The sequence below is a fragment of the Nyctereutes procyonoides genome, unplaced genomic scaffold (assembly GCF_905146905.1).
Source record: "Nyctereutes procyonoides isolate TBG_1078 unplaced genomic scaffold, NYPRO_anot_genome, whole genome shotgun sequence".
Lineage (NCBI taxonomy): Eukaryota > Metazoa > Chordata > Mammalia > Carnivora > Canidae > Nyctereutes > Nyctereutes procyonoides.
Window position 1 is genome coordinate 14,684,090 of NW_026575051.1, and position 18,547 is coordinate 14,702,636.

Consider the following 18,547-nt stretch of genomic DNA (forward strand, 5'->3'; position numbering starts at 1 on the left):
TTTTATTTTATTTTATTTTATTTTATAATACTCATTTTAAATTAAACCATATCCTCAGCTATTATTTTTGGTCTTGCCTAATGGGTAAGGTACTTTTGATGCCCTTTTGGTATTTTAACATCTAGACCCTCTGAGGGATACACTAGGCCTTTTGCTCATCTTTATCCATCTTAAATGGAGACTGAAGTACAATATTAGTAACAACAAACCATCCCAGCCATCCTGACATACAAAGGAGAGAGGTGATATTCTTAGGCTCTGCGCCATAGAAACCCATTAGAGCTCTTTCTGAAATATAATGGGACCTATTTAATTCAGCTGCAGAATTTTCACACCTGCTGAGTTGTGTGAACTTCATGCTATTCTTGATACCATTTGGGATCAGTCTTGAAAGAATTAGGAACATGCAGTTTTCCACTCATGGTTTTCAAAGGAAATTATCCACATTCCTCAGTCATGGCTCCCTTTAGGACACCTTCTGGCACACTGCTCTACCTTAAGCTCCCCCAGGAAAACAATGCAATTAATTCAGTTTCCCCAAGGAAGCAGCTTCTTATGAACTTTGAAGAAACTGGGGAAGAGGGGGAGTTGTTTCCATCCTCTCCTTTTGTATCAGATTCTACGGGAGTGATGGGTCTACAAACTTGACCAGAATATGTGCATGCATCTGTAGGGTTTTAATGCCCATGATCTCCCAGGAAGATCTGAAAATCCTGAATCTTTTTCCAATGGATAAAATAAAAAGGGCAAGATGCGTCTCAAATTTACTCAGGGTCAGATGGAACAAGCAGATAGGGCATTTGTATTCGACTCTCACAACACTAGCTGACATCATCAAGAAAATGTGTTTCAAATAGGCTTGTTGCAAGAGAAGAGTCAAGTAGAGAAAACACCATCTTTTATGAAAGGCTGGAGGATTGAGGAAGTTGTTCTTAAGGACAGGAAAATGTATTTTTACAAAGAATGGCCCACAACAAATCATAGATTTATGAAAGAAAATAAACATAATTAGAACATACCACCCAAAAGAGAAAAGCTTTGGTCATTGTATTAATCAAGGTCCCAGTAGGAAACAGATGGTATGCTCAAATTGGATCATTCGAAAAGAGTTTAATGTTTGCAGAAGTGTGGGCAGGGTATAGGGAAACCACAAAAGATACTTCAAAACCCTAGGTTAGCACTATCCCTAGACCTGAAGAGGTGGGAAGAGGGGAGGGGTTTTCAGAATGGGGACACACAAGGGGCTGCAAGCAGAGGACCCCCTGAGGGGGGTGCTATAGCCAATCCACAGTGACACCACAAAGAGGGAACCAGAGGGATCCATCTCTTCATCTTGCTCTCTTGCTGTGACCTGCTGGCGCCTTCCATTGGCTAAATCCAACTGCAAACCAGAGGGCAAGGGAACTCTAATGTGGAGTATACGGCTCAGCCACTGGGAACACCGTACACAACAGAAAGTGATGGAGAGAGAGGTTCCTGGGATCAAGTGAAGAGATCGGGCAATCTTTATAATTGGGCAGTAATCTAAACATTTCATAGGTTTAACCTCAACTGAACTTGATTTAAGTATTTAAATCTCAGTCATTTGTAAATGACAGCTCAAACCAGTCTATATAGTGGAGCCACAGATTCACAAGTTCTTACTGTGTTTTTTTGTTTGTTTTTAAGAACAGAAAGAGTCAAAGGGAATGAGTGACAATGTGTGTGCAGCACTGTGGAATATGTCTTAAACTGATCCGGAGATCTTAAACTGGATATAAAAGGAGGGAGCAATCACAAACAAGCCCAGGAGAATGGCAGAGGCTGATGTTTGCGCTGTTGGGGACAATGTATTCTTGAGCCCAGCGTGGAAGCAGAAGACCATCCTTTCATTACTGCTGTCAGAAGAAGCTTAAAGAAAGCCCCAAGCTTCCGGATAAGCCTAGCAATTATATGCAAAATAACTTTTCACAGGAGGATAACACTTCAAAAGTGAGCAGTGAAGCAGGTGAAGGTTGCTATGGTAGCTAAAGTCAGATTTATCCTGTCATCTTTCACCTTCTGCTTTGAGAACACTGAGGAGAAAGAGTGAATAGGATCTAGAGTAGGGAGGGAGAGATGGGGCAGCCCACCTCTGAAAAAGTCCAGCCAAGAAGGGTCAGAGTTGTTCAGACCTTCTAGTAAGAAAGAAAAAGCCAGACTGGAAGGCTGCTCAGAGCGGCGGGGGGGGGGGGGGGGGGGGGGGGGGGGGGGGGGCGGGGACAGAAAGCTGGTCAGAACTCATTAGGAGGCCAAGGTCAGAACTCATTAGGAGGCAGCACTCCCTCTGTTAAGATTCCCAGGGGATGATCAGCTTGATTGTAAGCTCTTTTTAATGCAAGAGGGCAAAGAATGAGGAGAGAGAGACAAATATCCTCATTTCGGTGCCCAGCATACAATATGCTTCCCCCCAAGTACGCTAAATGTCCATGTCCCTTCCACATTAAAAATCTTCCATAACTCCCTAAGATCCAGCAATTCAATAAAAGCAATTATTTTAGGACCCCCACAAGAAGATGACAGTCTTCCCATCCAGATGTATCTACTATCTACTCTCTCACTAGTGATGAGAAGGAAAGTCCGATTCTCAGCACCAAGCTCCAGCTCTGCCAGTAATAACAGCATCAAACAACTATTGACTGCTTATTGTATGACATTGACAGACGGCTGGGTGACCCTGACAAACTTCCTTGAGCTTTCCTCACTTCTCTTGGCTCCTGCCAGCCCTCAGCCCCACCTAACAACACGCCACTCATCCTGAAGCCATCTCCAGGGCTGCTGCCTTCAGACCCCACTATGAGCCCCACTGCACAAAAAGAGATCATCCCTAATTCACCCCTTGTCCCGTGTTTGTCCTACCTCTCAAGACACTTTGTTTTGCTGCTCCTTGTGTTTTTCTAATTCTTACGGTCTCCTCGGTGCTGAGGGCAGGAGGGGCTGTGGAGGCTGTGTCTTCCCCACCTGGAGAACCCCAGTAGCTGCTGAACAGGACCCTACCCTTGGAAGGTCACCTTTCTTGAACTGAATGGAGTTCAAGTTCTGAATGTGATTCTCAGCTTCCCAACATGCTAGCTGTCTGACTTGGGAAAGTTACTGTTTTTCTGTGTTCAGTTTCCTTACCTATAAAGTAGTGGTAAACAGAAAACCAAGGGCCCACACTGGTGTCCCTTTAGGCTAAGTCAAGTCACCAAACTCGGGCTTACTGTCTAAGCTAATTGTAGTTTCAACCTCCCCCACAAATGAGGTCTTAACCAGTCAGTCAGGAATCTTCTGATCAGCACCAATGGTAACCTGTCACATGGGCCTTCACCATCCCCCTCAAAGGAAGATATGGTCGTCCACCTGGTAAGACCCTCTGGCCTTCCAGGAAGGAGAAGATGATCTTGCCTGAAACAATCCTTTCTTTCCTGTGGCTAATAACTTTCTTGTTCCACTCTCCTTCCCATAAAAACCTTTCATTTTGTATGACTATTTGGAGCTCCCCTCTACTTGCTAGATGGAATGCTACCCAAAAGCCAATTATTATCTTCAAATTTTCTTATTGGAATTTTTCTTCTTTAACAGTCGGGAATAGGAGGGTATCCATCAGAGTGCTGGTTTGAGGATTTCATAGCTAACACAAAAATAAAGCATTTAGAACAATGATAAGGATACACTGTGAGTGCTCAGTAAATGTTAACGATTTTTAATATTGGCCATCCTGGTCTTCAACAGAGCAATTCTTTAACTGTCTCTCATATGACATCTTCTCATTCTTAGAGTCATCAGTCTTTTTACACAGAAAGGCACAGAGGAAATAAAAGAGGAAATAAAAGCATATAGAGGAAGCATATAGTATAGAGGAAATTAAAGCATAGGCTTTGAGGTTGGACTGCCAGGTCTGAATCCTGCTACTGCTAGTTTCTAGCTGTGTGACCTTGGACATGTTACTGAAGATCCCTGGGCAGCGTATGCAATATGGGGACCATGAGGGTACCAGCTTCACAGAGTTATTATATGGATTAATACACCCTTCCTCCACTCCCCAAATAACTAAATTTTTGGTGGGTGTTCTACTTTCAGGTCTTTAGAAGAGGTTGTGCTTCTATGACAAGAAATGCAAGAACTCAAAAGTCAAACCCAGATTCAAATCCCAGCTCTCCACTCGCTGTTAACTGTCAATGGAAAGAAGACAGACTGTGGTGATGGCTGGCCTCTGGGGTCTAGGTCTAAATCCTCCTTCCACAGCCATTTTACTTGGTAGTTTTGGGCAAGTTAGTTTCACTCACTAAGCCTCAGTTTCAAGAGCTATAAACCAAGACTATCAAGAGTTTCTTTTCTCTCTCTTTTATTCCTTTTTTTTTTTTCCATTATGGTAAGTGCACTCTGTGATCCCTATCACCTATTTCATCCCATCCTCCCCTCCCCTCCCCTCTGGTAACCATCAGTTTGTTCTCTATAGTTAAGAGTCTGTTTCTTGGTTTGTCTCTCACTCTTTGGGGTAGGGAGGCTCTTGAGAGGTTCAAGTGAGATCATCCTAGTCAAGAATTTAGGCCAGAGGCAGCAGCTAGAATCACTCAGGAAATGCTAGCATTTGCTATGACCACTGGCTTGCACTTGTTAATCCTATGGTTGGTTCCACCTTTAGCTACTTACCTGTTCTCATTTGGCATAACGTTAAGAGCAAAAATAAGGACTTTCCTGGAGTTTCTTAGCCTGTGTATTTAGCTTGCTAATACATGTTCCCTGCTACAGACTTAAAAGTGTTATTTGCCATTCCCTTTCCTTTCAGTGTCCTTCTCCAACTTAGATAAAAAAAAAAATGCCGTCAGTGTTCAACCAGGCTCCAGGGTACTTCACAGAAAGTTCTCACCCTGCTATAGGGCCCCCAACACCAGCCAAGCATCTTCCACCCTGAGAGGACTGCCCAGAGCCTCCTCTCCACTTGCCTGTCTGCAAATGTGTTGTTATTTACAACATTTGGCAAAGGGAAGCCATTTATTGATGTTTTTACATCTCCTCCCATATGTTGAACATTCTTGCTTCTTCCTGTAATGGCTGGCACCCAGCATGGCTTCTGATCCGCTGTGCTGGCAAGACAAATGGAATATAACACCCCAGCCTCCACCCAGAGCTATTGCTATTCTGTCTCATTCATTCTGTCCCTATCCTTCCCCCCACTCCCCGCCCGCCCACCTCTCCTAATAGATGTCCCAGAGCTTTGTTCACCTTTGATTACCACTTTCTCAACTGAGTGACTTCCTGAGTCTCAGATTTTCATGGTCTCCTGCTGTGTTAAATCCAGGTTGTGCATTCCTACCCTCTCTTCCTCATCACTCTTTGCTGGCACATTTACCAATTCACTTTTGATCTGAAAGTAAGTCATAGCCCTGACTGCTTCAGGTCACTTTTAAAATCCTTCCCTTTTTTATATTTTTTGGTTGAAAATGTTCTCCTTTCTCCCTCTTTTCTCTCCTTCTTTCAGGCTTACAAACACAGTATCTATTGGGTTCCTATAGGAGCAAATGCTGATTGGACCTTCTGCATTGCACACTAGAACATATCTTCTCCTTTCTAGATGAAGCTGCCTGCCCTAATCCTGTTTGACCAAGGGCCCCAACTGAGAAGCCAACACAGGCTGGGCAGTGTCCTCCACATTGTCAGAAAGTCACAATTCAGGATGATCCAAAATTAGTCCCCCACTTCTGGTGCCATGTGTTGTTTACAAGACAGAGCTGACCCAGATTCTAGCTTAGAAAAAAAACAAACCAAAACCTTCATTAAAGTCCTTTCTGGCCTGCTGCAATTGGGACCAGTTTTCCGGATGGGCCAATTCACCTCATCTCTCACTCTGCAGCAACTGATCAGGGGCCAGGCTCATGGAGGATGGAGGAGAGAACCTATGTTGGCAGTAAGGTTTCTGGGGAAGACCTACAGAAAGGTTTAGGGAGAGAGACTGAGTCCATGGAAGACACAGGTAGGAGCGGCCAAATGGTGGCCAAAAGCCACCTACATACCTTTTAAGAACTGGTGGCCACCTTGTAAGGCCTCTACACTGCCTTATGCCAAAGGCCTTGCTTAAAATGAAGTGGGGGCTAATTGGAATTTAAATCAAAATTTGAAAGTACAAAAAGAAAAAAAAAAGAAATGAAATAGGGAGGTGGATATAAATCATCCTTCTACTTGTCCAAAAGAGCAGATGGAAACACTTGTACCTTTAATGAGCAGAAATCATCATGGCAGACACCATGATAATCAAATGGCAGCTTTGCCACTGTAGCCTCAGACTCCTGACAAGTACAACTAGAACAATCTGAGGGGCCTGCCAAACACTGCAGCATGGCATTGGAAGCTCTTCACATCAGGGGAGAAAACTGGGGCCCCTTCAACTGCCTGCTCTCCTAGCCAATCCCAGCAGTATTCCACATGTTTAACTGGAAAATAGCCAACACAATTTAAGCTTCTTATTAAGATGTTAAAGCTTCTTCTTTTTTTTTCTTAAGATTTTATTTATTTATTCATGAGAGACAGAGAGAGAGAGGCAGAGACAAAGGCAGAGGGAGAAGCAGGCTCCCTGCAGGTAGCTTAATGAGGGACTCGATCCCAAGATCCCAGGATCACAACCGGAGCCAAGGGTAGAGGCTCAACCGCAGAGCCACCCAGGTGTCAAAGCTTCTTATTAAGATGATCAAAGACCACTGATTCCTAAAGCCTAACTCAGTACAGAGGGAGTAGGAAAGATGAGAGACATTATTTTAGGCTGATGTTGCTTTCTGAGAAACTGGCTGTTTGTCTCTTTTTATAGCTACCTAATAGTTCTGCATTTTGGGAGACAGTGTCTGTCACAGAGAAGATGCCCCAAAATACTCATTACACCAACCCAGACAATTCTTCATTTTATGTCTTTCCTCCAGTTCACTTACTTTCTCATCTCCTCTGTTTCTTACATTTCTTAAAACCATTTTATCCCTTCTTCCTAACAGAACCTTGATAGTCTTTTCACTTAGGATGTACAATTACCTCAGATACTAGACACAAAACGCTAAAAATGTATTCAGTGGAGGGGGCATTGAGTGGCTCAGTCGGTTAAGTGTCTGACTGCTGATTTCAGCTCAGGTCATGGTCGCAAGGTTGTCAGACTGGGCCCAGTGTTGAGGTCTGCACTGTGCGTGGAGCCTGCTTGAGATTCTCTCCTTCTCTCTCTGCCTCTCCCCACTGGTTTGTGCTCTCTCTCTCTCTCTCTGAAAATTAAAATAAATAAAATAAATAAAATGTACTTGATACAGGTATTTTAAAAAGGACATGGAGGGGCACCTGGGTGGCTCAGTTGGTTAAGCATCTGCCGTCAGCTCAGGTCATAATCCCGAGGTCCCAGGATTGAGCCCGGTGTCAGGCTCCCTGCTCAGTGGAGAGAGAGTCTGCTTCTCCCTCTCCCTCTACTCCTTCCCCTCACTCATGCCCTCTCTCCCTCAAATAAATGAATAAAAATATTTTTTAAAAATGTTAAAGGATGTGAAAAGTGCATCATATGAGGGGAAAAGAAAACAAGTGTGATAACCACGTAAACATGGCTTGAACTTGACACAGATGTGGGGACAATGAAGTCTCTCTGCAACATGCACAGCTATGTCTTTGTTCCCTTCCTTTGTGGTGTTGTCACCTTCCACACCATCAGGATGTGGCACAGATACCCTTCAGAGTCTATTAAAACCTGTGTAATGTGATTTGTACAGGCTGCTTGTTATTTCATATATTTTACAGAGAGATGTCAGGAACCCGTCTCTGGGTAAGAAGGAAGTGGGTGAGCCATGTTGATATTTGGAAGAAGAACCTGTTGCGTAAAGAGGCCACCAGGGAAAGGGAAGAGCTTGGTGTGTTTGGGGAACATCCAGGATGCTTCTGTAGCTGAAGTATGGTGAGGAAGGGAAGGTGGTAGGAAATGAGTCCAGAGGGAAAGCAGGAGGCCAGGACATGCAGTACTCTACAGGCCTTGAAGAGGACTTGGCTTTTTACTCTGAAGATTTTGAATTATGGAGTTCATGAATTGACTTATGTTTTATTTTTATTTTTTTAAGATTTTTATTCATTTATTCATGAGAGACACACACAGAGAGAGTCAGAGACATAGGCAGAGGGAGAGGCAGGCTCCCTGCGGGGAGCCCAGTGCAGGACTTGATCCCAGGACCCTGGGATCATGACCTGAGCCAAAGGCAGATGCTCAACCACTGAGCCACCCAGGTGCCCCAACTTCTGTTTTAAAATAATTTATCTGGCTGATCTTTGGAGAGTAGACCAAGAGAGCAAGGACAGAAGGAAGGGACCAATTAGGAAACTACTGCCAGTAATTTAGGCAGGAGATAATGGTGGTAGAGATCAGAAAGGTAGCAGTTGAAATAGTAAGAGGCAATAGGATTCCAGATATTTTTAATGTAAAAGGAACATATGCTGATGGGCTGAATATGAACCAGAGGAAGACTCAAGGATAATGCCAGTTTTGACCTGAGTACCTAGAAGCATGAAGTTGCCATTTCCTAAGATGGAGAAGACTATGGAAGGAGCAGGTCTTGGGGGACAAAAGCAGAAGTTCATACTGGGACATTTAATAGAAGATTCTTATCATTCATCTCAGTTAGTACTGAGTCTAGAGTTCAACAGGAGGGAGGTAGCATAGATTATACTTAAAGCCGTTGGATTGTATGAGGGAGCTTAGAGAGAGAAAATGTGCAAGGTCTGAGTCCTGGAACATACCAGCATCTTACAGGAATAACAATGGTAGCATCTCCTGAGGGTGTTGTAACAATTTGATAATATATGCAAAGCACTTAAAATAGTGCTGAGAACCTTCTTCAACTGTCAAGAATCATGCATATACACTTTTCACCACCTGCCAGCCCCTACCTCCACTAGAGCACCAATCCTAAGTCCAATGGCCCTGGACCTAGTAGAATTCGTCTTCACGTTGCATAGTAAGGAGGAGGGAGGGGAAAAAGGAAATCTTGTTGTCCCCAGGAAGGCTACAGAGGAAAAAGCTCTCTTGTTTTTATTCCAGCGTGGAATTCTGAACATTTTCCTGCAGCAACTTCAATAGTTTTTAAGATATCTCAAACCAAAAATCTGGTACTTTGTATCACAAATATCAAGCATATAATATAGCCTTTTGGGCTAGCCAGCCTGGGGGACCTGGCTGTCATGATTCAGGACATTTCTCCAAGAAAATACTTTTCAAATCCCAAACAATGCAATAGAAACCTACATTTAAAAGGTGGAAGATGCCTCCTAACATAAAAGCACACATATACATTCTAAAAGTAGATGAATAGGAACCTTCTTTTAACAGCAACATTCTATAACATATAGCTGTACTTTAGATATCCAACCATAACTAACAAAGTCCAGAAATAGTCCCTTTGTAGCTCCTGAGCTTACTCCTTGTCTTATCTCTCTATGATTCTCCCCTCTCCCCAGTACTCAGCCAGGCAACAAAGAGGCCACCAAAAAATTTTAACTCCATGATAAATTCCCTGTCATGCTGTATTTCTCCATCATAGGCCTCATCTTGCTGTACTGTAACCAACTACCTTCTATCCAGTGAAGTGTGGAAATGCTAGGCTGTATCTATAATAGCTAGTTGGGAATCACTAGAATTTCTTGAACAGATGGGGAAATCAAAACTTAACCTTGGTGTTAGCCCACTGCAAGACATTTAAGTCTCCTTGAAAGAAGAAGGAATCCAGAGGATTTTTCCAAATGAATTTAGCCAATCAATCTGAGAAGGAAGGCACAGGAACATTTTTCTGAAATAATAAGATACGGTATTTGCACCCAGAATAGAACTACTAGGGGTGGCTTTTGGGAGTCCAGAGAGACGGAGAGCATTCACAGGACTAGCAATAGGGCTGCCTAAGAGTATTAAGCTTCAAATCTGTAGTTTTTGCTTAAATGACAATGTGATTTCCCTAGGCTTCACAGCTCTGAACAATTAGAGGAGTCATGCTTTAGGACAATTTGATTAGTTACATGCATGCATGCTTTTCTGCTGCTATAAGCCATATTTAAATGTACATATACATTTATGTCTACTCCCATTAGTTTGGAAACTCCTAAAGCATACCTATGCTTTCTTCTCCTTTCTTCTGCTATATGTAATGTCTTATGGTACAGTTAGATTCACCAAGATCAGTTATGACCCTCTTTATAGCTTCTCACTAGTAAGAGTTATATTATACACACACACACACACACACACACAGTCATATCTCAATACCCAGCATATATTAGGCAATCAATGTCTCGTGAACTGAATTAACTGGCTGCCTGTACTATTTTTTCTCTCTTTTTTTTTTTAATAAATGATTTTTATTTTTTTTTAATTTTTATTTATTTTATGATAGTCACACAGAGAGAGAGAGAAAGAGGCAGAGACATAGGCAGAGGGAGAAGCAGGCTCCATGCACCGGGAGCCCGATGTGGGATTCGATCCGGGGTCTCCAGAATCGCACCCTGGGCCAAAGGCAGGCGCCAAACCGCTGCGCCACCCAGGGATCCCTCTTTTTAATAAGCTATAGTTTATAAGTCACCAATAAAATCTCAGAATTCTAATGGTCTGGACTCATGCACATCACCACCAGGAACCTAAATTAATCACAAGAGAATATAATGCACATCGATGGCAGTGCTAGTAGAGTATAGGTTCAGCCAGTGTATGGCCTCAGTATATTTTCACAGATGAAACCACATGTTGTTATCTAAAACTAATTTGGGATATTTTTTACCAGTGATAATTGTCAGATCAATCACTGAAATATTTTTATAGTAGATAATGAAAGACTGCTGGTTACCATTCAGGTCTACATAATTTATTTAAGATATCCATGGGGAGTAAACCATTTTCTTCCATAATTCCGTCCTTATGAGCACTATTTACATAACTCCTTATGAAAAGAATGAGAACAAATTTATAAAATGAAGATAGTATTTTAACTTTTGGCTGTTACATATAACTTCATATATGTAATCTTCTCCTTTAAGATTATGTATTGAGGATCTATTGTGTGCAAAGTTCTGTGATACCTCTTAGATGATTCAGACTTGTACAGAAAGACCCACTCCTGAACAGGTGGTAAAGGAGAGGCACCGTGATTCCACAGGGACACCCAGACCTGAGATGGAGGGAGCGATGAGGATGAGGTGAGTATTGGAAGAGAGGAATAAGCAGTGCTTTCGGGATTCAGAGGAGGCAGGGATCAGGTGGAGAGGAGAATCAGAAAATGATTCAGAAGCAGGCAGTATTGGGGAATAGAGAGTAAGGAGGCAGCAGAAATTTAGGGAAAGTGTAAGGGAAGGAGAGTGGGAAGAGGTGGAGAACACTCTAGACTTAAGGAAAATCCTGAGCAAATGCACAGAAGAGGGAGAGCTCCGGGAATATTCAGAAAACTAAAGGAGTCTAGACTCAGGCGTGGGAGAGAGTTAGGGTGAGGCCATCTTGTCCTGTACATTTCAGACATAAATTTTGCATCTAGCTGATTGGTAAAAGCCTGGGGTGGGGAATGTTGAAGCAGCAGAGTGCTATAATCAGATACTCATTTTAACACAATTCCCAAGAACTCAGCTGAAGGTGAGATGGGCATATGGTTGGAAGTGGCCCTAAGCCACTCTCAATAGGATTCTGCAAGAAGTGTTTGGGACTGAATTGTGTCCCCTCTTCTCCAAATTCATATTTTAAGCCAAAAACCCCACTTACACTGTATTTGGAGATGGGGCCTGTAAGAGGTAATTAAGGTTAAAAGAAGTCATAAGATTGGGGCCCTAACCTGATAGGATTTCTGGCATGATGAGAAGAACACGCATACCCTCATCCCGCACAGTGCACACACAGAGAAGGGATCATACAAGAACACAACAAGAAGGCAGCTGTCTGCAAGTCAGGAAGAGAGTCCTCACCAGGCACCCAATTGACTAACACTTTGGTCTTAGACTTCTCAGCTTTCAGGACACTGAGAAATAAATTTCTCTTTTTCAAGCCACTCAGACTACAGCATTTTGTTATGGCAGCCCACTCAGACCAATACAAATCTATGTACTAAGAAGTGGGGTGCTGCCGTAACAAATACCTAAAAATATGGAAGTGGCTTTGGAACAGGGTAATGAGTGGAGGCTGCAAGAGTTTTAAGGTGCATGCTAGAAAAGGTGTGATTGCCACAAAGGGATTCTTGGTAGAAATGTAGGTGTTAAAAGCAATTTTGGTGATAGCTCAGAAAGAAAAGAAGACAACTAGAAAGAAAGCTCCCACCTTTGTAGAAACTATCTAAACATTCATGAATGGAACTTAGGTGCTTTGTGCTTCAAGAAAAGGGGAAAAAAGACCCCAAAGATGATTCAGAGATCAAGGCTGTCACTCCCACCTCTGGCCCAAGGGCAGGGGTGCTTCCTCCTTGGCTTCAGAGGGCTGGGCCTAAGCACAGAGCACAGAGCAAGAGGGTGGCACCCCATGGAGCCAAAGGGAAAGGGCCATCCCACAGAGTCTTGGGGATGGGGATCATCTCAAGCCCTAAGAACCAAAAAGGATCATTCTTGAGCCTTAAGATCTCATGGAGTTTGCCTCATTAGGTTTTAGACTTGCTTGGGACCCATCATCTCTCTCTTCTGGTTTCTCCTTTTTGAAATGGGAATGTTTAAACTATGCCTGTCCCATCACTATATTTTGGAAACACATAACTTGTCTGATTTCACAGGTTCACAGCTGGTGAGGAATTCTGCTTCAGGATGATTTGTGATCCAGTCTCATCCATTTCTGATTTAGATGAGATTTTGGATTTTAGCATCAGCTAGAAGGCTTTGGGGGCTTTGGGGGCTATTGGGGTGGAGTGAATGTATTTTGCAAGTAAGAGGAACATGAATTCTGTGGATCAGGAGCAAAATGCTATGGACTAAATTGTGCCTCCCAATACATATATTGAAGCCTAACCCCCAATATGTGACTATATTTGTATAAGGGCCCTTTAGAAGAAAATTAAAGTTAATTGGGGTCACAAGGATCCTAGGGTCATAAGGCCCTAATCTGATAGGACTAGTAACTTTATAAGAGGAGGAAGAGAAAGATTTCTCTCTCTTATTCTTTCTCTCCACACAGGTACAAAGAAGGACACTGAGAAAGTAGTCATCTGCAGGCCAGGAAGAGCATTCTCCCCAAGAACAGAACTGGCCAGAACCTTCATGGTGGACTTCTCAGCCTCTAAAACTGTGAAAAATCAATTTCTCTTGTCTAAGCCACTCAGTATTTTGTTTTGGCAGCCTGAGCTCACTGATTAAGTGATGATAGGTTTGAAAAGCAAGGAATGAGTGGGAGATGGATAAAGTGGGGAATCAGGAAAACTTTAAAAAAATATATCTCACATGGGATGCCTGGATAGCTCAGTGGTTGAGCATCTGCCTTCGGCTCCGGTCATGATACTGGAGACCAGTGATCGAGTCCCACATCGGGCGCCCTGCATGGAGCCTGCTTCTCCCTGTCTGTCTCTGCCTCTCTCTCATGTCTCTCATGAATAAATAAATAAAATCTTTAAAAAAGAATCTCACAGAGGCAAAGAGAATAGGTTTCAGAAAGGGAAGAATGGTCAAGGGCATTCATGCTATGTACAACTTGGGGAAGCTAAAGACTAAGAAATAACCTTGATTTCCAGATTAGGGTTCCATGACCTTTAAAAGGACAGCTACAAAAAAAGAGGAACAGAAGATAAATTGTACAAGATAAAGGAGTGAGTAGCTAGGAAAGGAAAACAGACAGTAGAAGGTACAGAATTTTCTTTCCAGAAATGATTTGCCAAAGCCCCACTCTATCCTTAGAAGAAAGTCAAGGCTTATTTTTCTCTAGGTGATCATATATGTCTTATGGTTTGAATAGTTTTGTTTTGTTTTGTTTTTTGTAAAGCAGGGAGTTCTTTCAGGCACTGTTGGGGATTTCCAAGGATTTGTTTAGGTGTTTTGTTCAATGGCTGACAAATACCAGATTAAAATGACTTTCCTGTTTCTCTGCATAAGAATCTCCCAGAAGCTTTGGAAATGTTTCCTCTTGGTCCAGGTAAATACCTGAAAATCCTTTATTTCATTGAAGTTGATGTTAAAGCAATCTTCAAAAAATCCCCAGAAATCCTGACAGGTGTCTGGGTTGTTCAGGGTTGAGTAGCATCAAAACCTGCCTAAGAATACAGTCCCATTCTTGACCTTAGCATTTCTCCCTTGGCCCTGGCATCATTAATCCCCAACCAGTTTAGATCTAAAACAGTTCTTTTATCTCTGCTTCACTCCACATTCCAATAGGAAGAGGCCCCATCTGACCATGGAAAGAACATAGTTTGGGCCCACATTTCACCCCCAGGAGCTAGCACATGTCCTAGAGGAAGGTCAATAACCACTTGGTAATAACTGGTCACCTGGAAATCTAGATGGAGGTGAGATCACTCTGCACATAACTGAAGACTTTTTGGGGGGACTTTTTTAGAACTCTATTAGTCAAGAAGAAATCCTGTAACAGCTGCACGTTACTTTCTACTACTTGTATAGAAGTCAGGAGCAAGCATTGACAGGATGCCACAGAAGCATCTCTTGGCCATTTTTCAAAAAATATTCAGTTGAGCATGCTTCTGGTAGTTTATTTTTTTAAGATTTATTTATTTATTCATGAGAGAGAGAGAGAGAGGCAGAGACATAGGCAGAGGGAGAAGCAGGCTCCATGCAGGGAGCCTGATGAGGGACTCAATCCCAGGATCACGCCTTCTGGTAGTTTAAAAGTCATATTATGGCAGGCTAATTCCTTGACAGTAAAGATTAGGGCTTATTTTTAACTTCAGGCAGGCAGTGAATTGTTAACTCCATTGAGGTTGGGTGGGGGGTGCTTTTTTTTTTTTGGAAGGAGATGAGAGCAGGTTGCTATTCCCACCTTACTTCTCCAGGGTCAATTCACTTGAAGGGAAGTTAAGGTAATTTCCAAGGCTTCACTCCTCTTCAAACAGGCAAAACAACTAAAATTCAAACAGTCTTTACTTATTGCTACTTGGTAATTTATTTTGCTATAATCACTTTTCTTCCTTCACTTTGGTTAGTTTCTGAATTACGCAAAAACAGAGTTGTTGAAATGCTATACTCTCCAGCCTCTGATGATGACTACTGTTTCTGCTCTGGTGCAGAGCAGGATGGCTATTTGATTCCATGAGCTAACACTGGGGGTCAAAAGTTATGTTTATTCATTCAACAAACAAATATTGAGGGTCTACCAGGCCCAATGAACAAAACATACCAAAATGAACAACCAAGATCTGTGCTGTCATAGCTTTCAGAGTCAAGAGGGGATGTCATTAGTCACCAAAAAGGGTTTTCTTTCTCTTTTACCTTTTCAATGTTAGTCTAACAGGTATTCTCATGGACTTCCTTTTAAAATTTGGAACCCCCCCCAAAAAAAAAAATCGCAGATGAGCAAGGTGACACCATTAAGGAGTCAGGATTAGATAATGAGGAAGCACTGGTGGGTGATGCTGAAAATACTAATGTCATCTGTCATCCCCAAACCTATCTTATCCTCCACACAGCCTTATGAGATCACAGAGCAGTCATTACAATTCTCATTTTACAAAGTAGAAAACTCAGACTGAGTGTGGTTAAATGAGACTTGCCCAATGATTCACAGCTAGATTAGCAGAATTGGGACTAGAATGAAGATCTTGATATCTTGATCTACCATTCTTTCCATCTCACCAAGCCAAAATAAGAAAAAATAAAAATAAATAAAATATATATTATATATACACATACACATATGGCATGCAACTAAAATAAATGACCCATAAAGCTTATGAAAGATTTATTTTGATGATTATGTAGAAAACAACACAGTGAATACTAGTAGTAACATAATCACAATGCTATCAACAGTCACCTTATCAGCTCCAAAATTTCAGTAATATTTCATGAGGGCGTCTTATATGCAAACCCCTCAGGCAAGGTAGACACAATGGTGAATTACAAAACATGGGAGCAGCCCTTACAGGTTGAAAGGCTCTTAGAGGCGGAAGGTCCTTTAGCTTGAGTTCCTTACCTTACCTTGCTTCTGCACTCAATACACATGTATTGATTGAGTGATCAGTGCAGGCCTCTTTGCCACTGAAGCCATGAAAGTATTAAACAGGAAGAAAGCAAAAGGCAGCCTATAGTAAGTGCTCAGTAGGACTTCTGCTTCCATAGATCCTCCTTTCTCCCCTCTCCAACTCTAGAACTTAATGTTGCAAACGCTCTATGGGTTCCTAATAGCTTATTTATTAGCATAAAAAGTCAAAACTGGGAAAGCAGGGGCAAAAAGTTTGAGCAGCAGTTGATCCTTTTTAGGATAAAGTACCTGGTGAGCTCTTTAGGGTTCAATCCATAAAAACAATAAAATTGAGTCCACATCATTTTTGTGTAATACATATAAAAGCTAGTGTTAAACAGTGTTAAAACCACAGATGCTGGGGGCACCTGGGTGGCTCAGGGGTTGAGCATCTGCCTTTGGCTCAGCTTGTGATCCAGGGGTCCTGGGATCAAGTTCCACATCAAGCTCACTATGGGGAGCCTGCTTTTCCCTCTGCCTATGTCTCTGTCTGTCTCTCTCTGTGTCTCTCATGAATAAATAAATAAAATCTTAAAAAACAAAACAAAACACACAGATGCTGGAGCACCACTGCCTGGCTCTGAATCCCAGTTGAGCCACTGATCAGCTGTATGACGTTGGTGAGGTTACTTAACTTTCTCGGGCCTCAGTTTCTTCATCTATTCAATGTGGACAGAGATATTGTAATGTGTAACAATCAAATGTCATGTTACAAGTCAAAGTCTTAAAACTTTGTACATAATAAAAGGTAGACAGGTGTTACCTAGTAATATAAATATTATCTACTGAAAAGAGGTGTGTCAGATAACACAGAACCATGACAAGGCATAAAAATAAGGTAAAGTTAATGATTCCTATAAAATCAGCACTGTCCTTTTCTCCCCAAGGTTAGTTGAAGACTTGGCTGGGATTAGGATCCATCCATCTTGCCATCTTTACAATGAAATTACTCTTGCAGAAGGTAGTATGGTTAAAAATAACATTGGAGAAAGGAATGGCCACAGCTCCTACCATTTAATGGCTAGCTCTAAACATATAGAAATGTTTGATGAGCTCTGTGTACAAGCTCTTCCTAATGAGGTCCTGGAAAGCTACTGCATATCTTTATCATTAGAGGTGACCAAGTAAGAATTTCCATAGCTTCTGCCTAAGAAGAGCCCTGCATTAAAAAAAAAATGACAAACGGCCATTCTCATTAATAAAATGCAGGTTTGATCATCTGTTGCAAAGACAAGAATATACAAAGGATGAAAGAGCTGGCAGGAACTTTGATCGTAAATTTGTCCAACCCCTTCATCGTCATAAACTAGAAAACTGAGGCCATAGTAGGTAAGGGAAGGCCCCACCTCTTGTGGGGAAATCACAGGTCACCCAGGACAAAAAAGCCCAGCTCTGATTTCCCCACTCAGCACCTTGCAAGGTTCTCCCTGTACCATGCAGGTTGTCAGGGAATAATAATGGATGGTGATTCACAAATACTGACTGGGCACTTCAAGGTGTTTGATACTTTCCTACACATTTTATTAAAGTGGGGAAACCTTATTAAAATTTTAAATAAGAGAAGGACAATAAATTGAACACAGAAAAAAATGCCCTCTCTTTTAAAGGTTCCCCAAAGCTCCCCACGGTTGGCATTGCTTTTATGCCAGCATTTACTTCCCAGCTTCCCGGACCTCAGCCCACAAGCCATGCTGCATGTCCACTGCTATAAAATTAACCTCTTCTCTCTTTGCATCAGATCTCACTGGCCTCTGTTCCAGTGCTCCAAAAATCTTACCAGGGATTCATCAGAAGCAATACTAAAGAGCTAAGGATAAACACACTGTCATACGTTATCTCCTGAGTGTCTGCATTTACCAGGGCTTTCCTTTTCTTTACCCAAAAAAAGGAACAAATGTAATAATTTTGGACCAAATGAAAGACCTTTCAAACCAGAAGTCTCTTAAATCTCAATATGCTGTCATTATCTTCTCCATTTAGGTGGGGCCAGTGCTACTTCTTAGCTTGCATTCACAAATCTTCACGGTGGTGCTGAGAAAATGATTTATAAACCATGGGTGATAGGCAGACACAACTGTCAGTTACCGGAGCCAGGACAAGGAGTGACAAAGAATATAAAGGCACCTCGATTGATAGGGCCAGTCAGAGGAGAACCACAGCAAGGGAGAATTTCTTCTAAGGTCAGACCTTAACCTTCCCAGATATGGCTGACAGGTTGAAAGGATACATCAATGCCTCCCTCACCCCTGAAGGCCAGATCCCACATGGGATCCACCTGGTGGGTGGAAGAGCATTGTTTTGGAAGTTTTCATAATGTAATGCAGAGGAATTCAGTTTGCTCAAATCCAAAAAATGTACAGAAGACTTTTTAAACCATTTTTATTGTGACCACAATCCTTAAATACATAAGAACAT

At 42.1% G+C, this 18,547-nt stretch overlaps 1 protein-coding gene across 2 annotated transcripts in view; it reads right to left on the bottom strand.

Annotated features, from left to right (window-relative positions):
* The window catches only part of RCAN2 (regulator of calcineurin 2), a 262,870-nt gene that overhangs the window by 228,931 nt on the left and 15,392 nt on the right, over window positions 1–18,547 (bottom strand). The window lies entirely within an intron of this gene.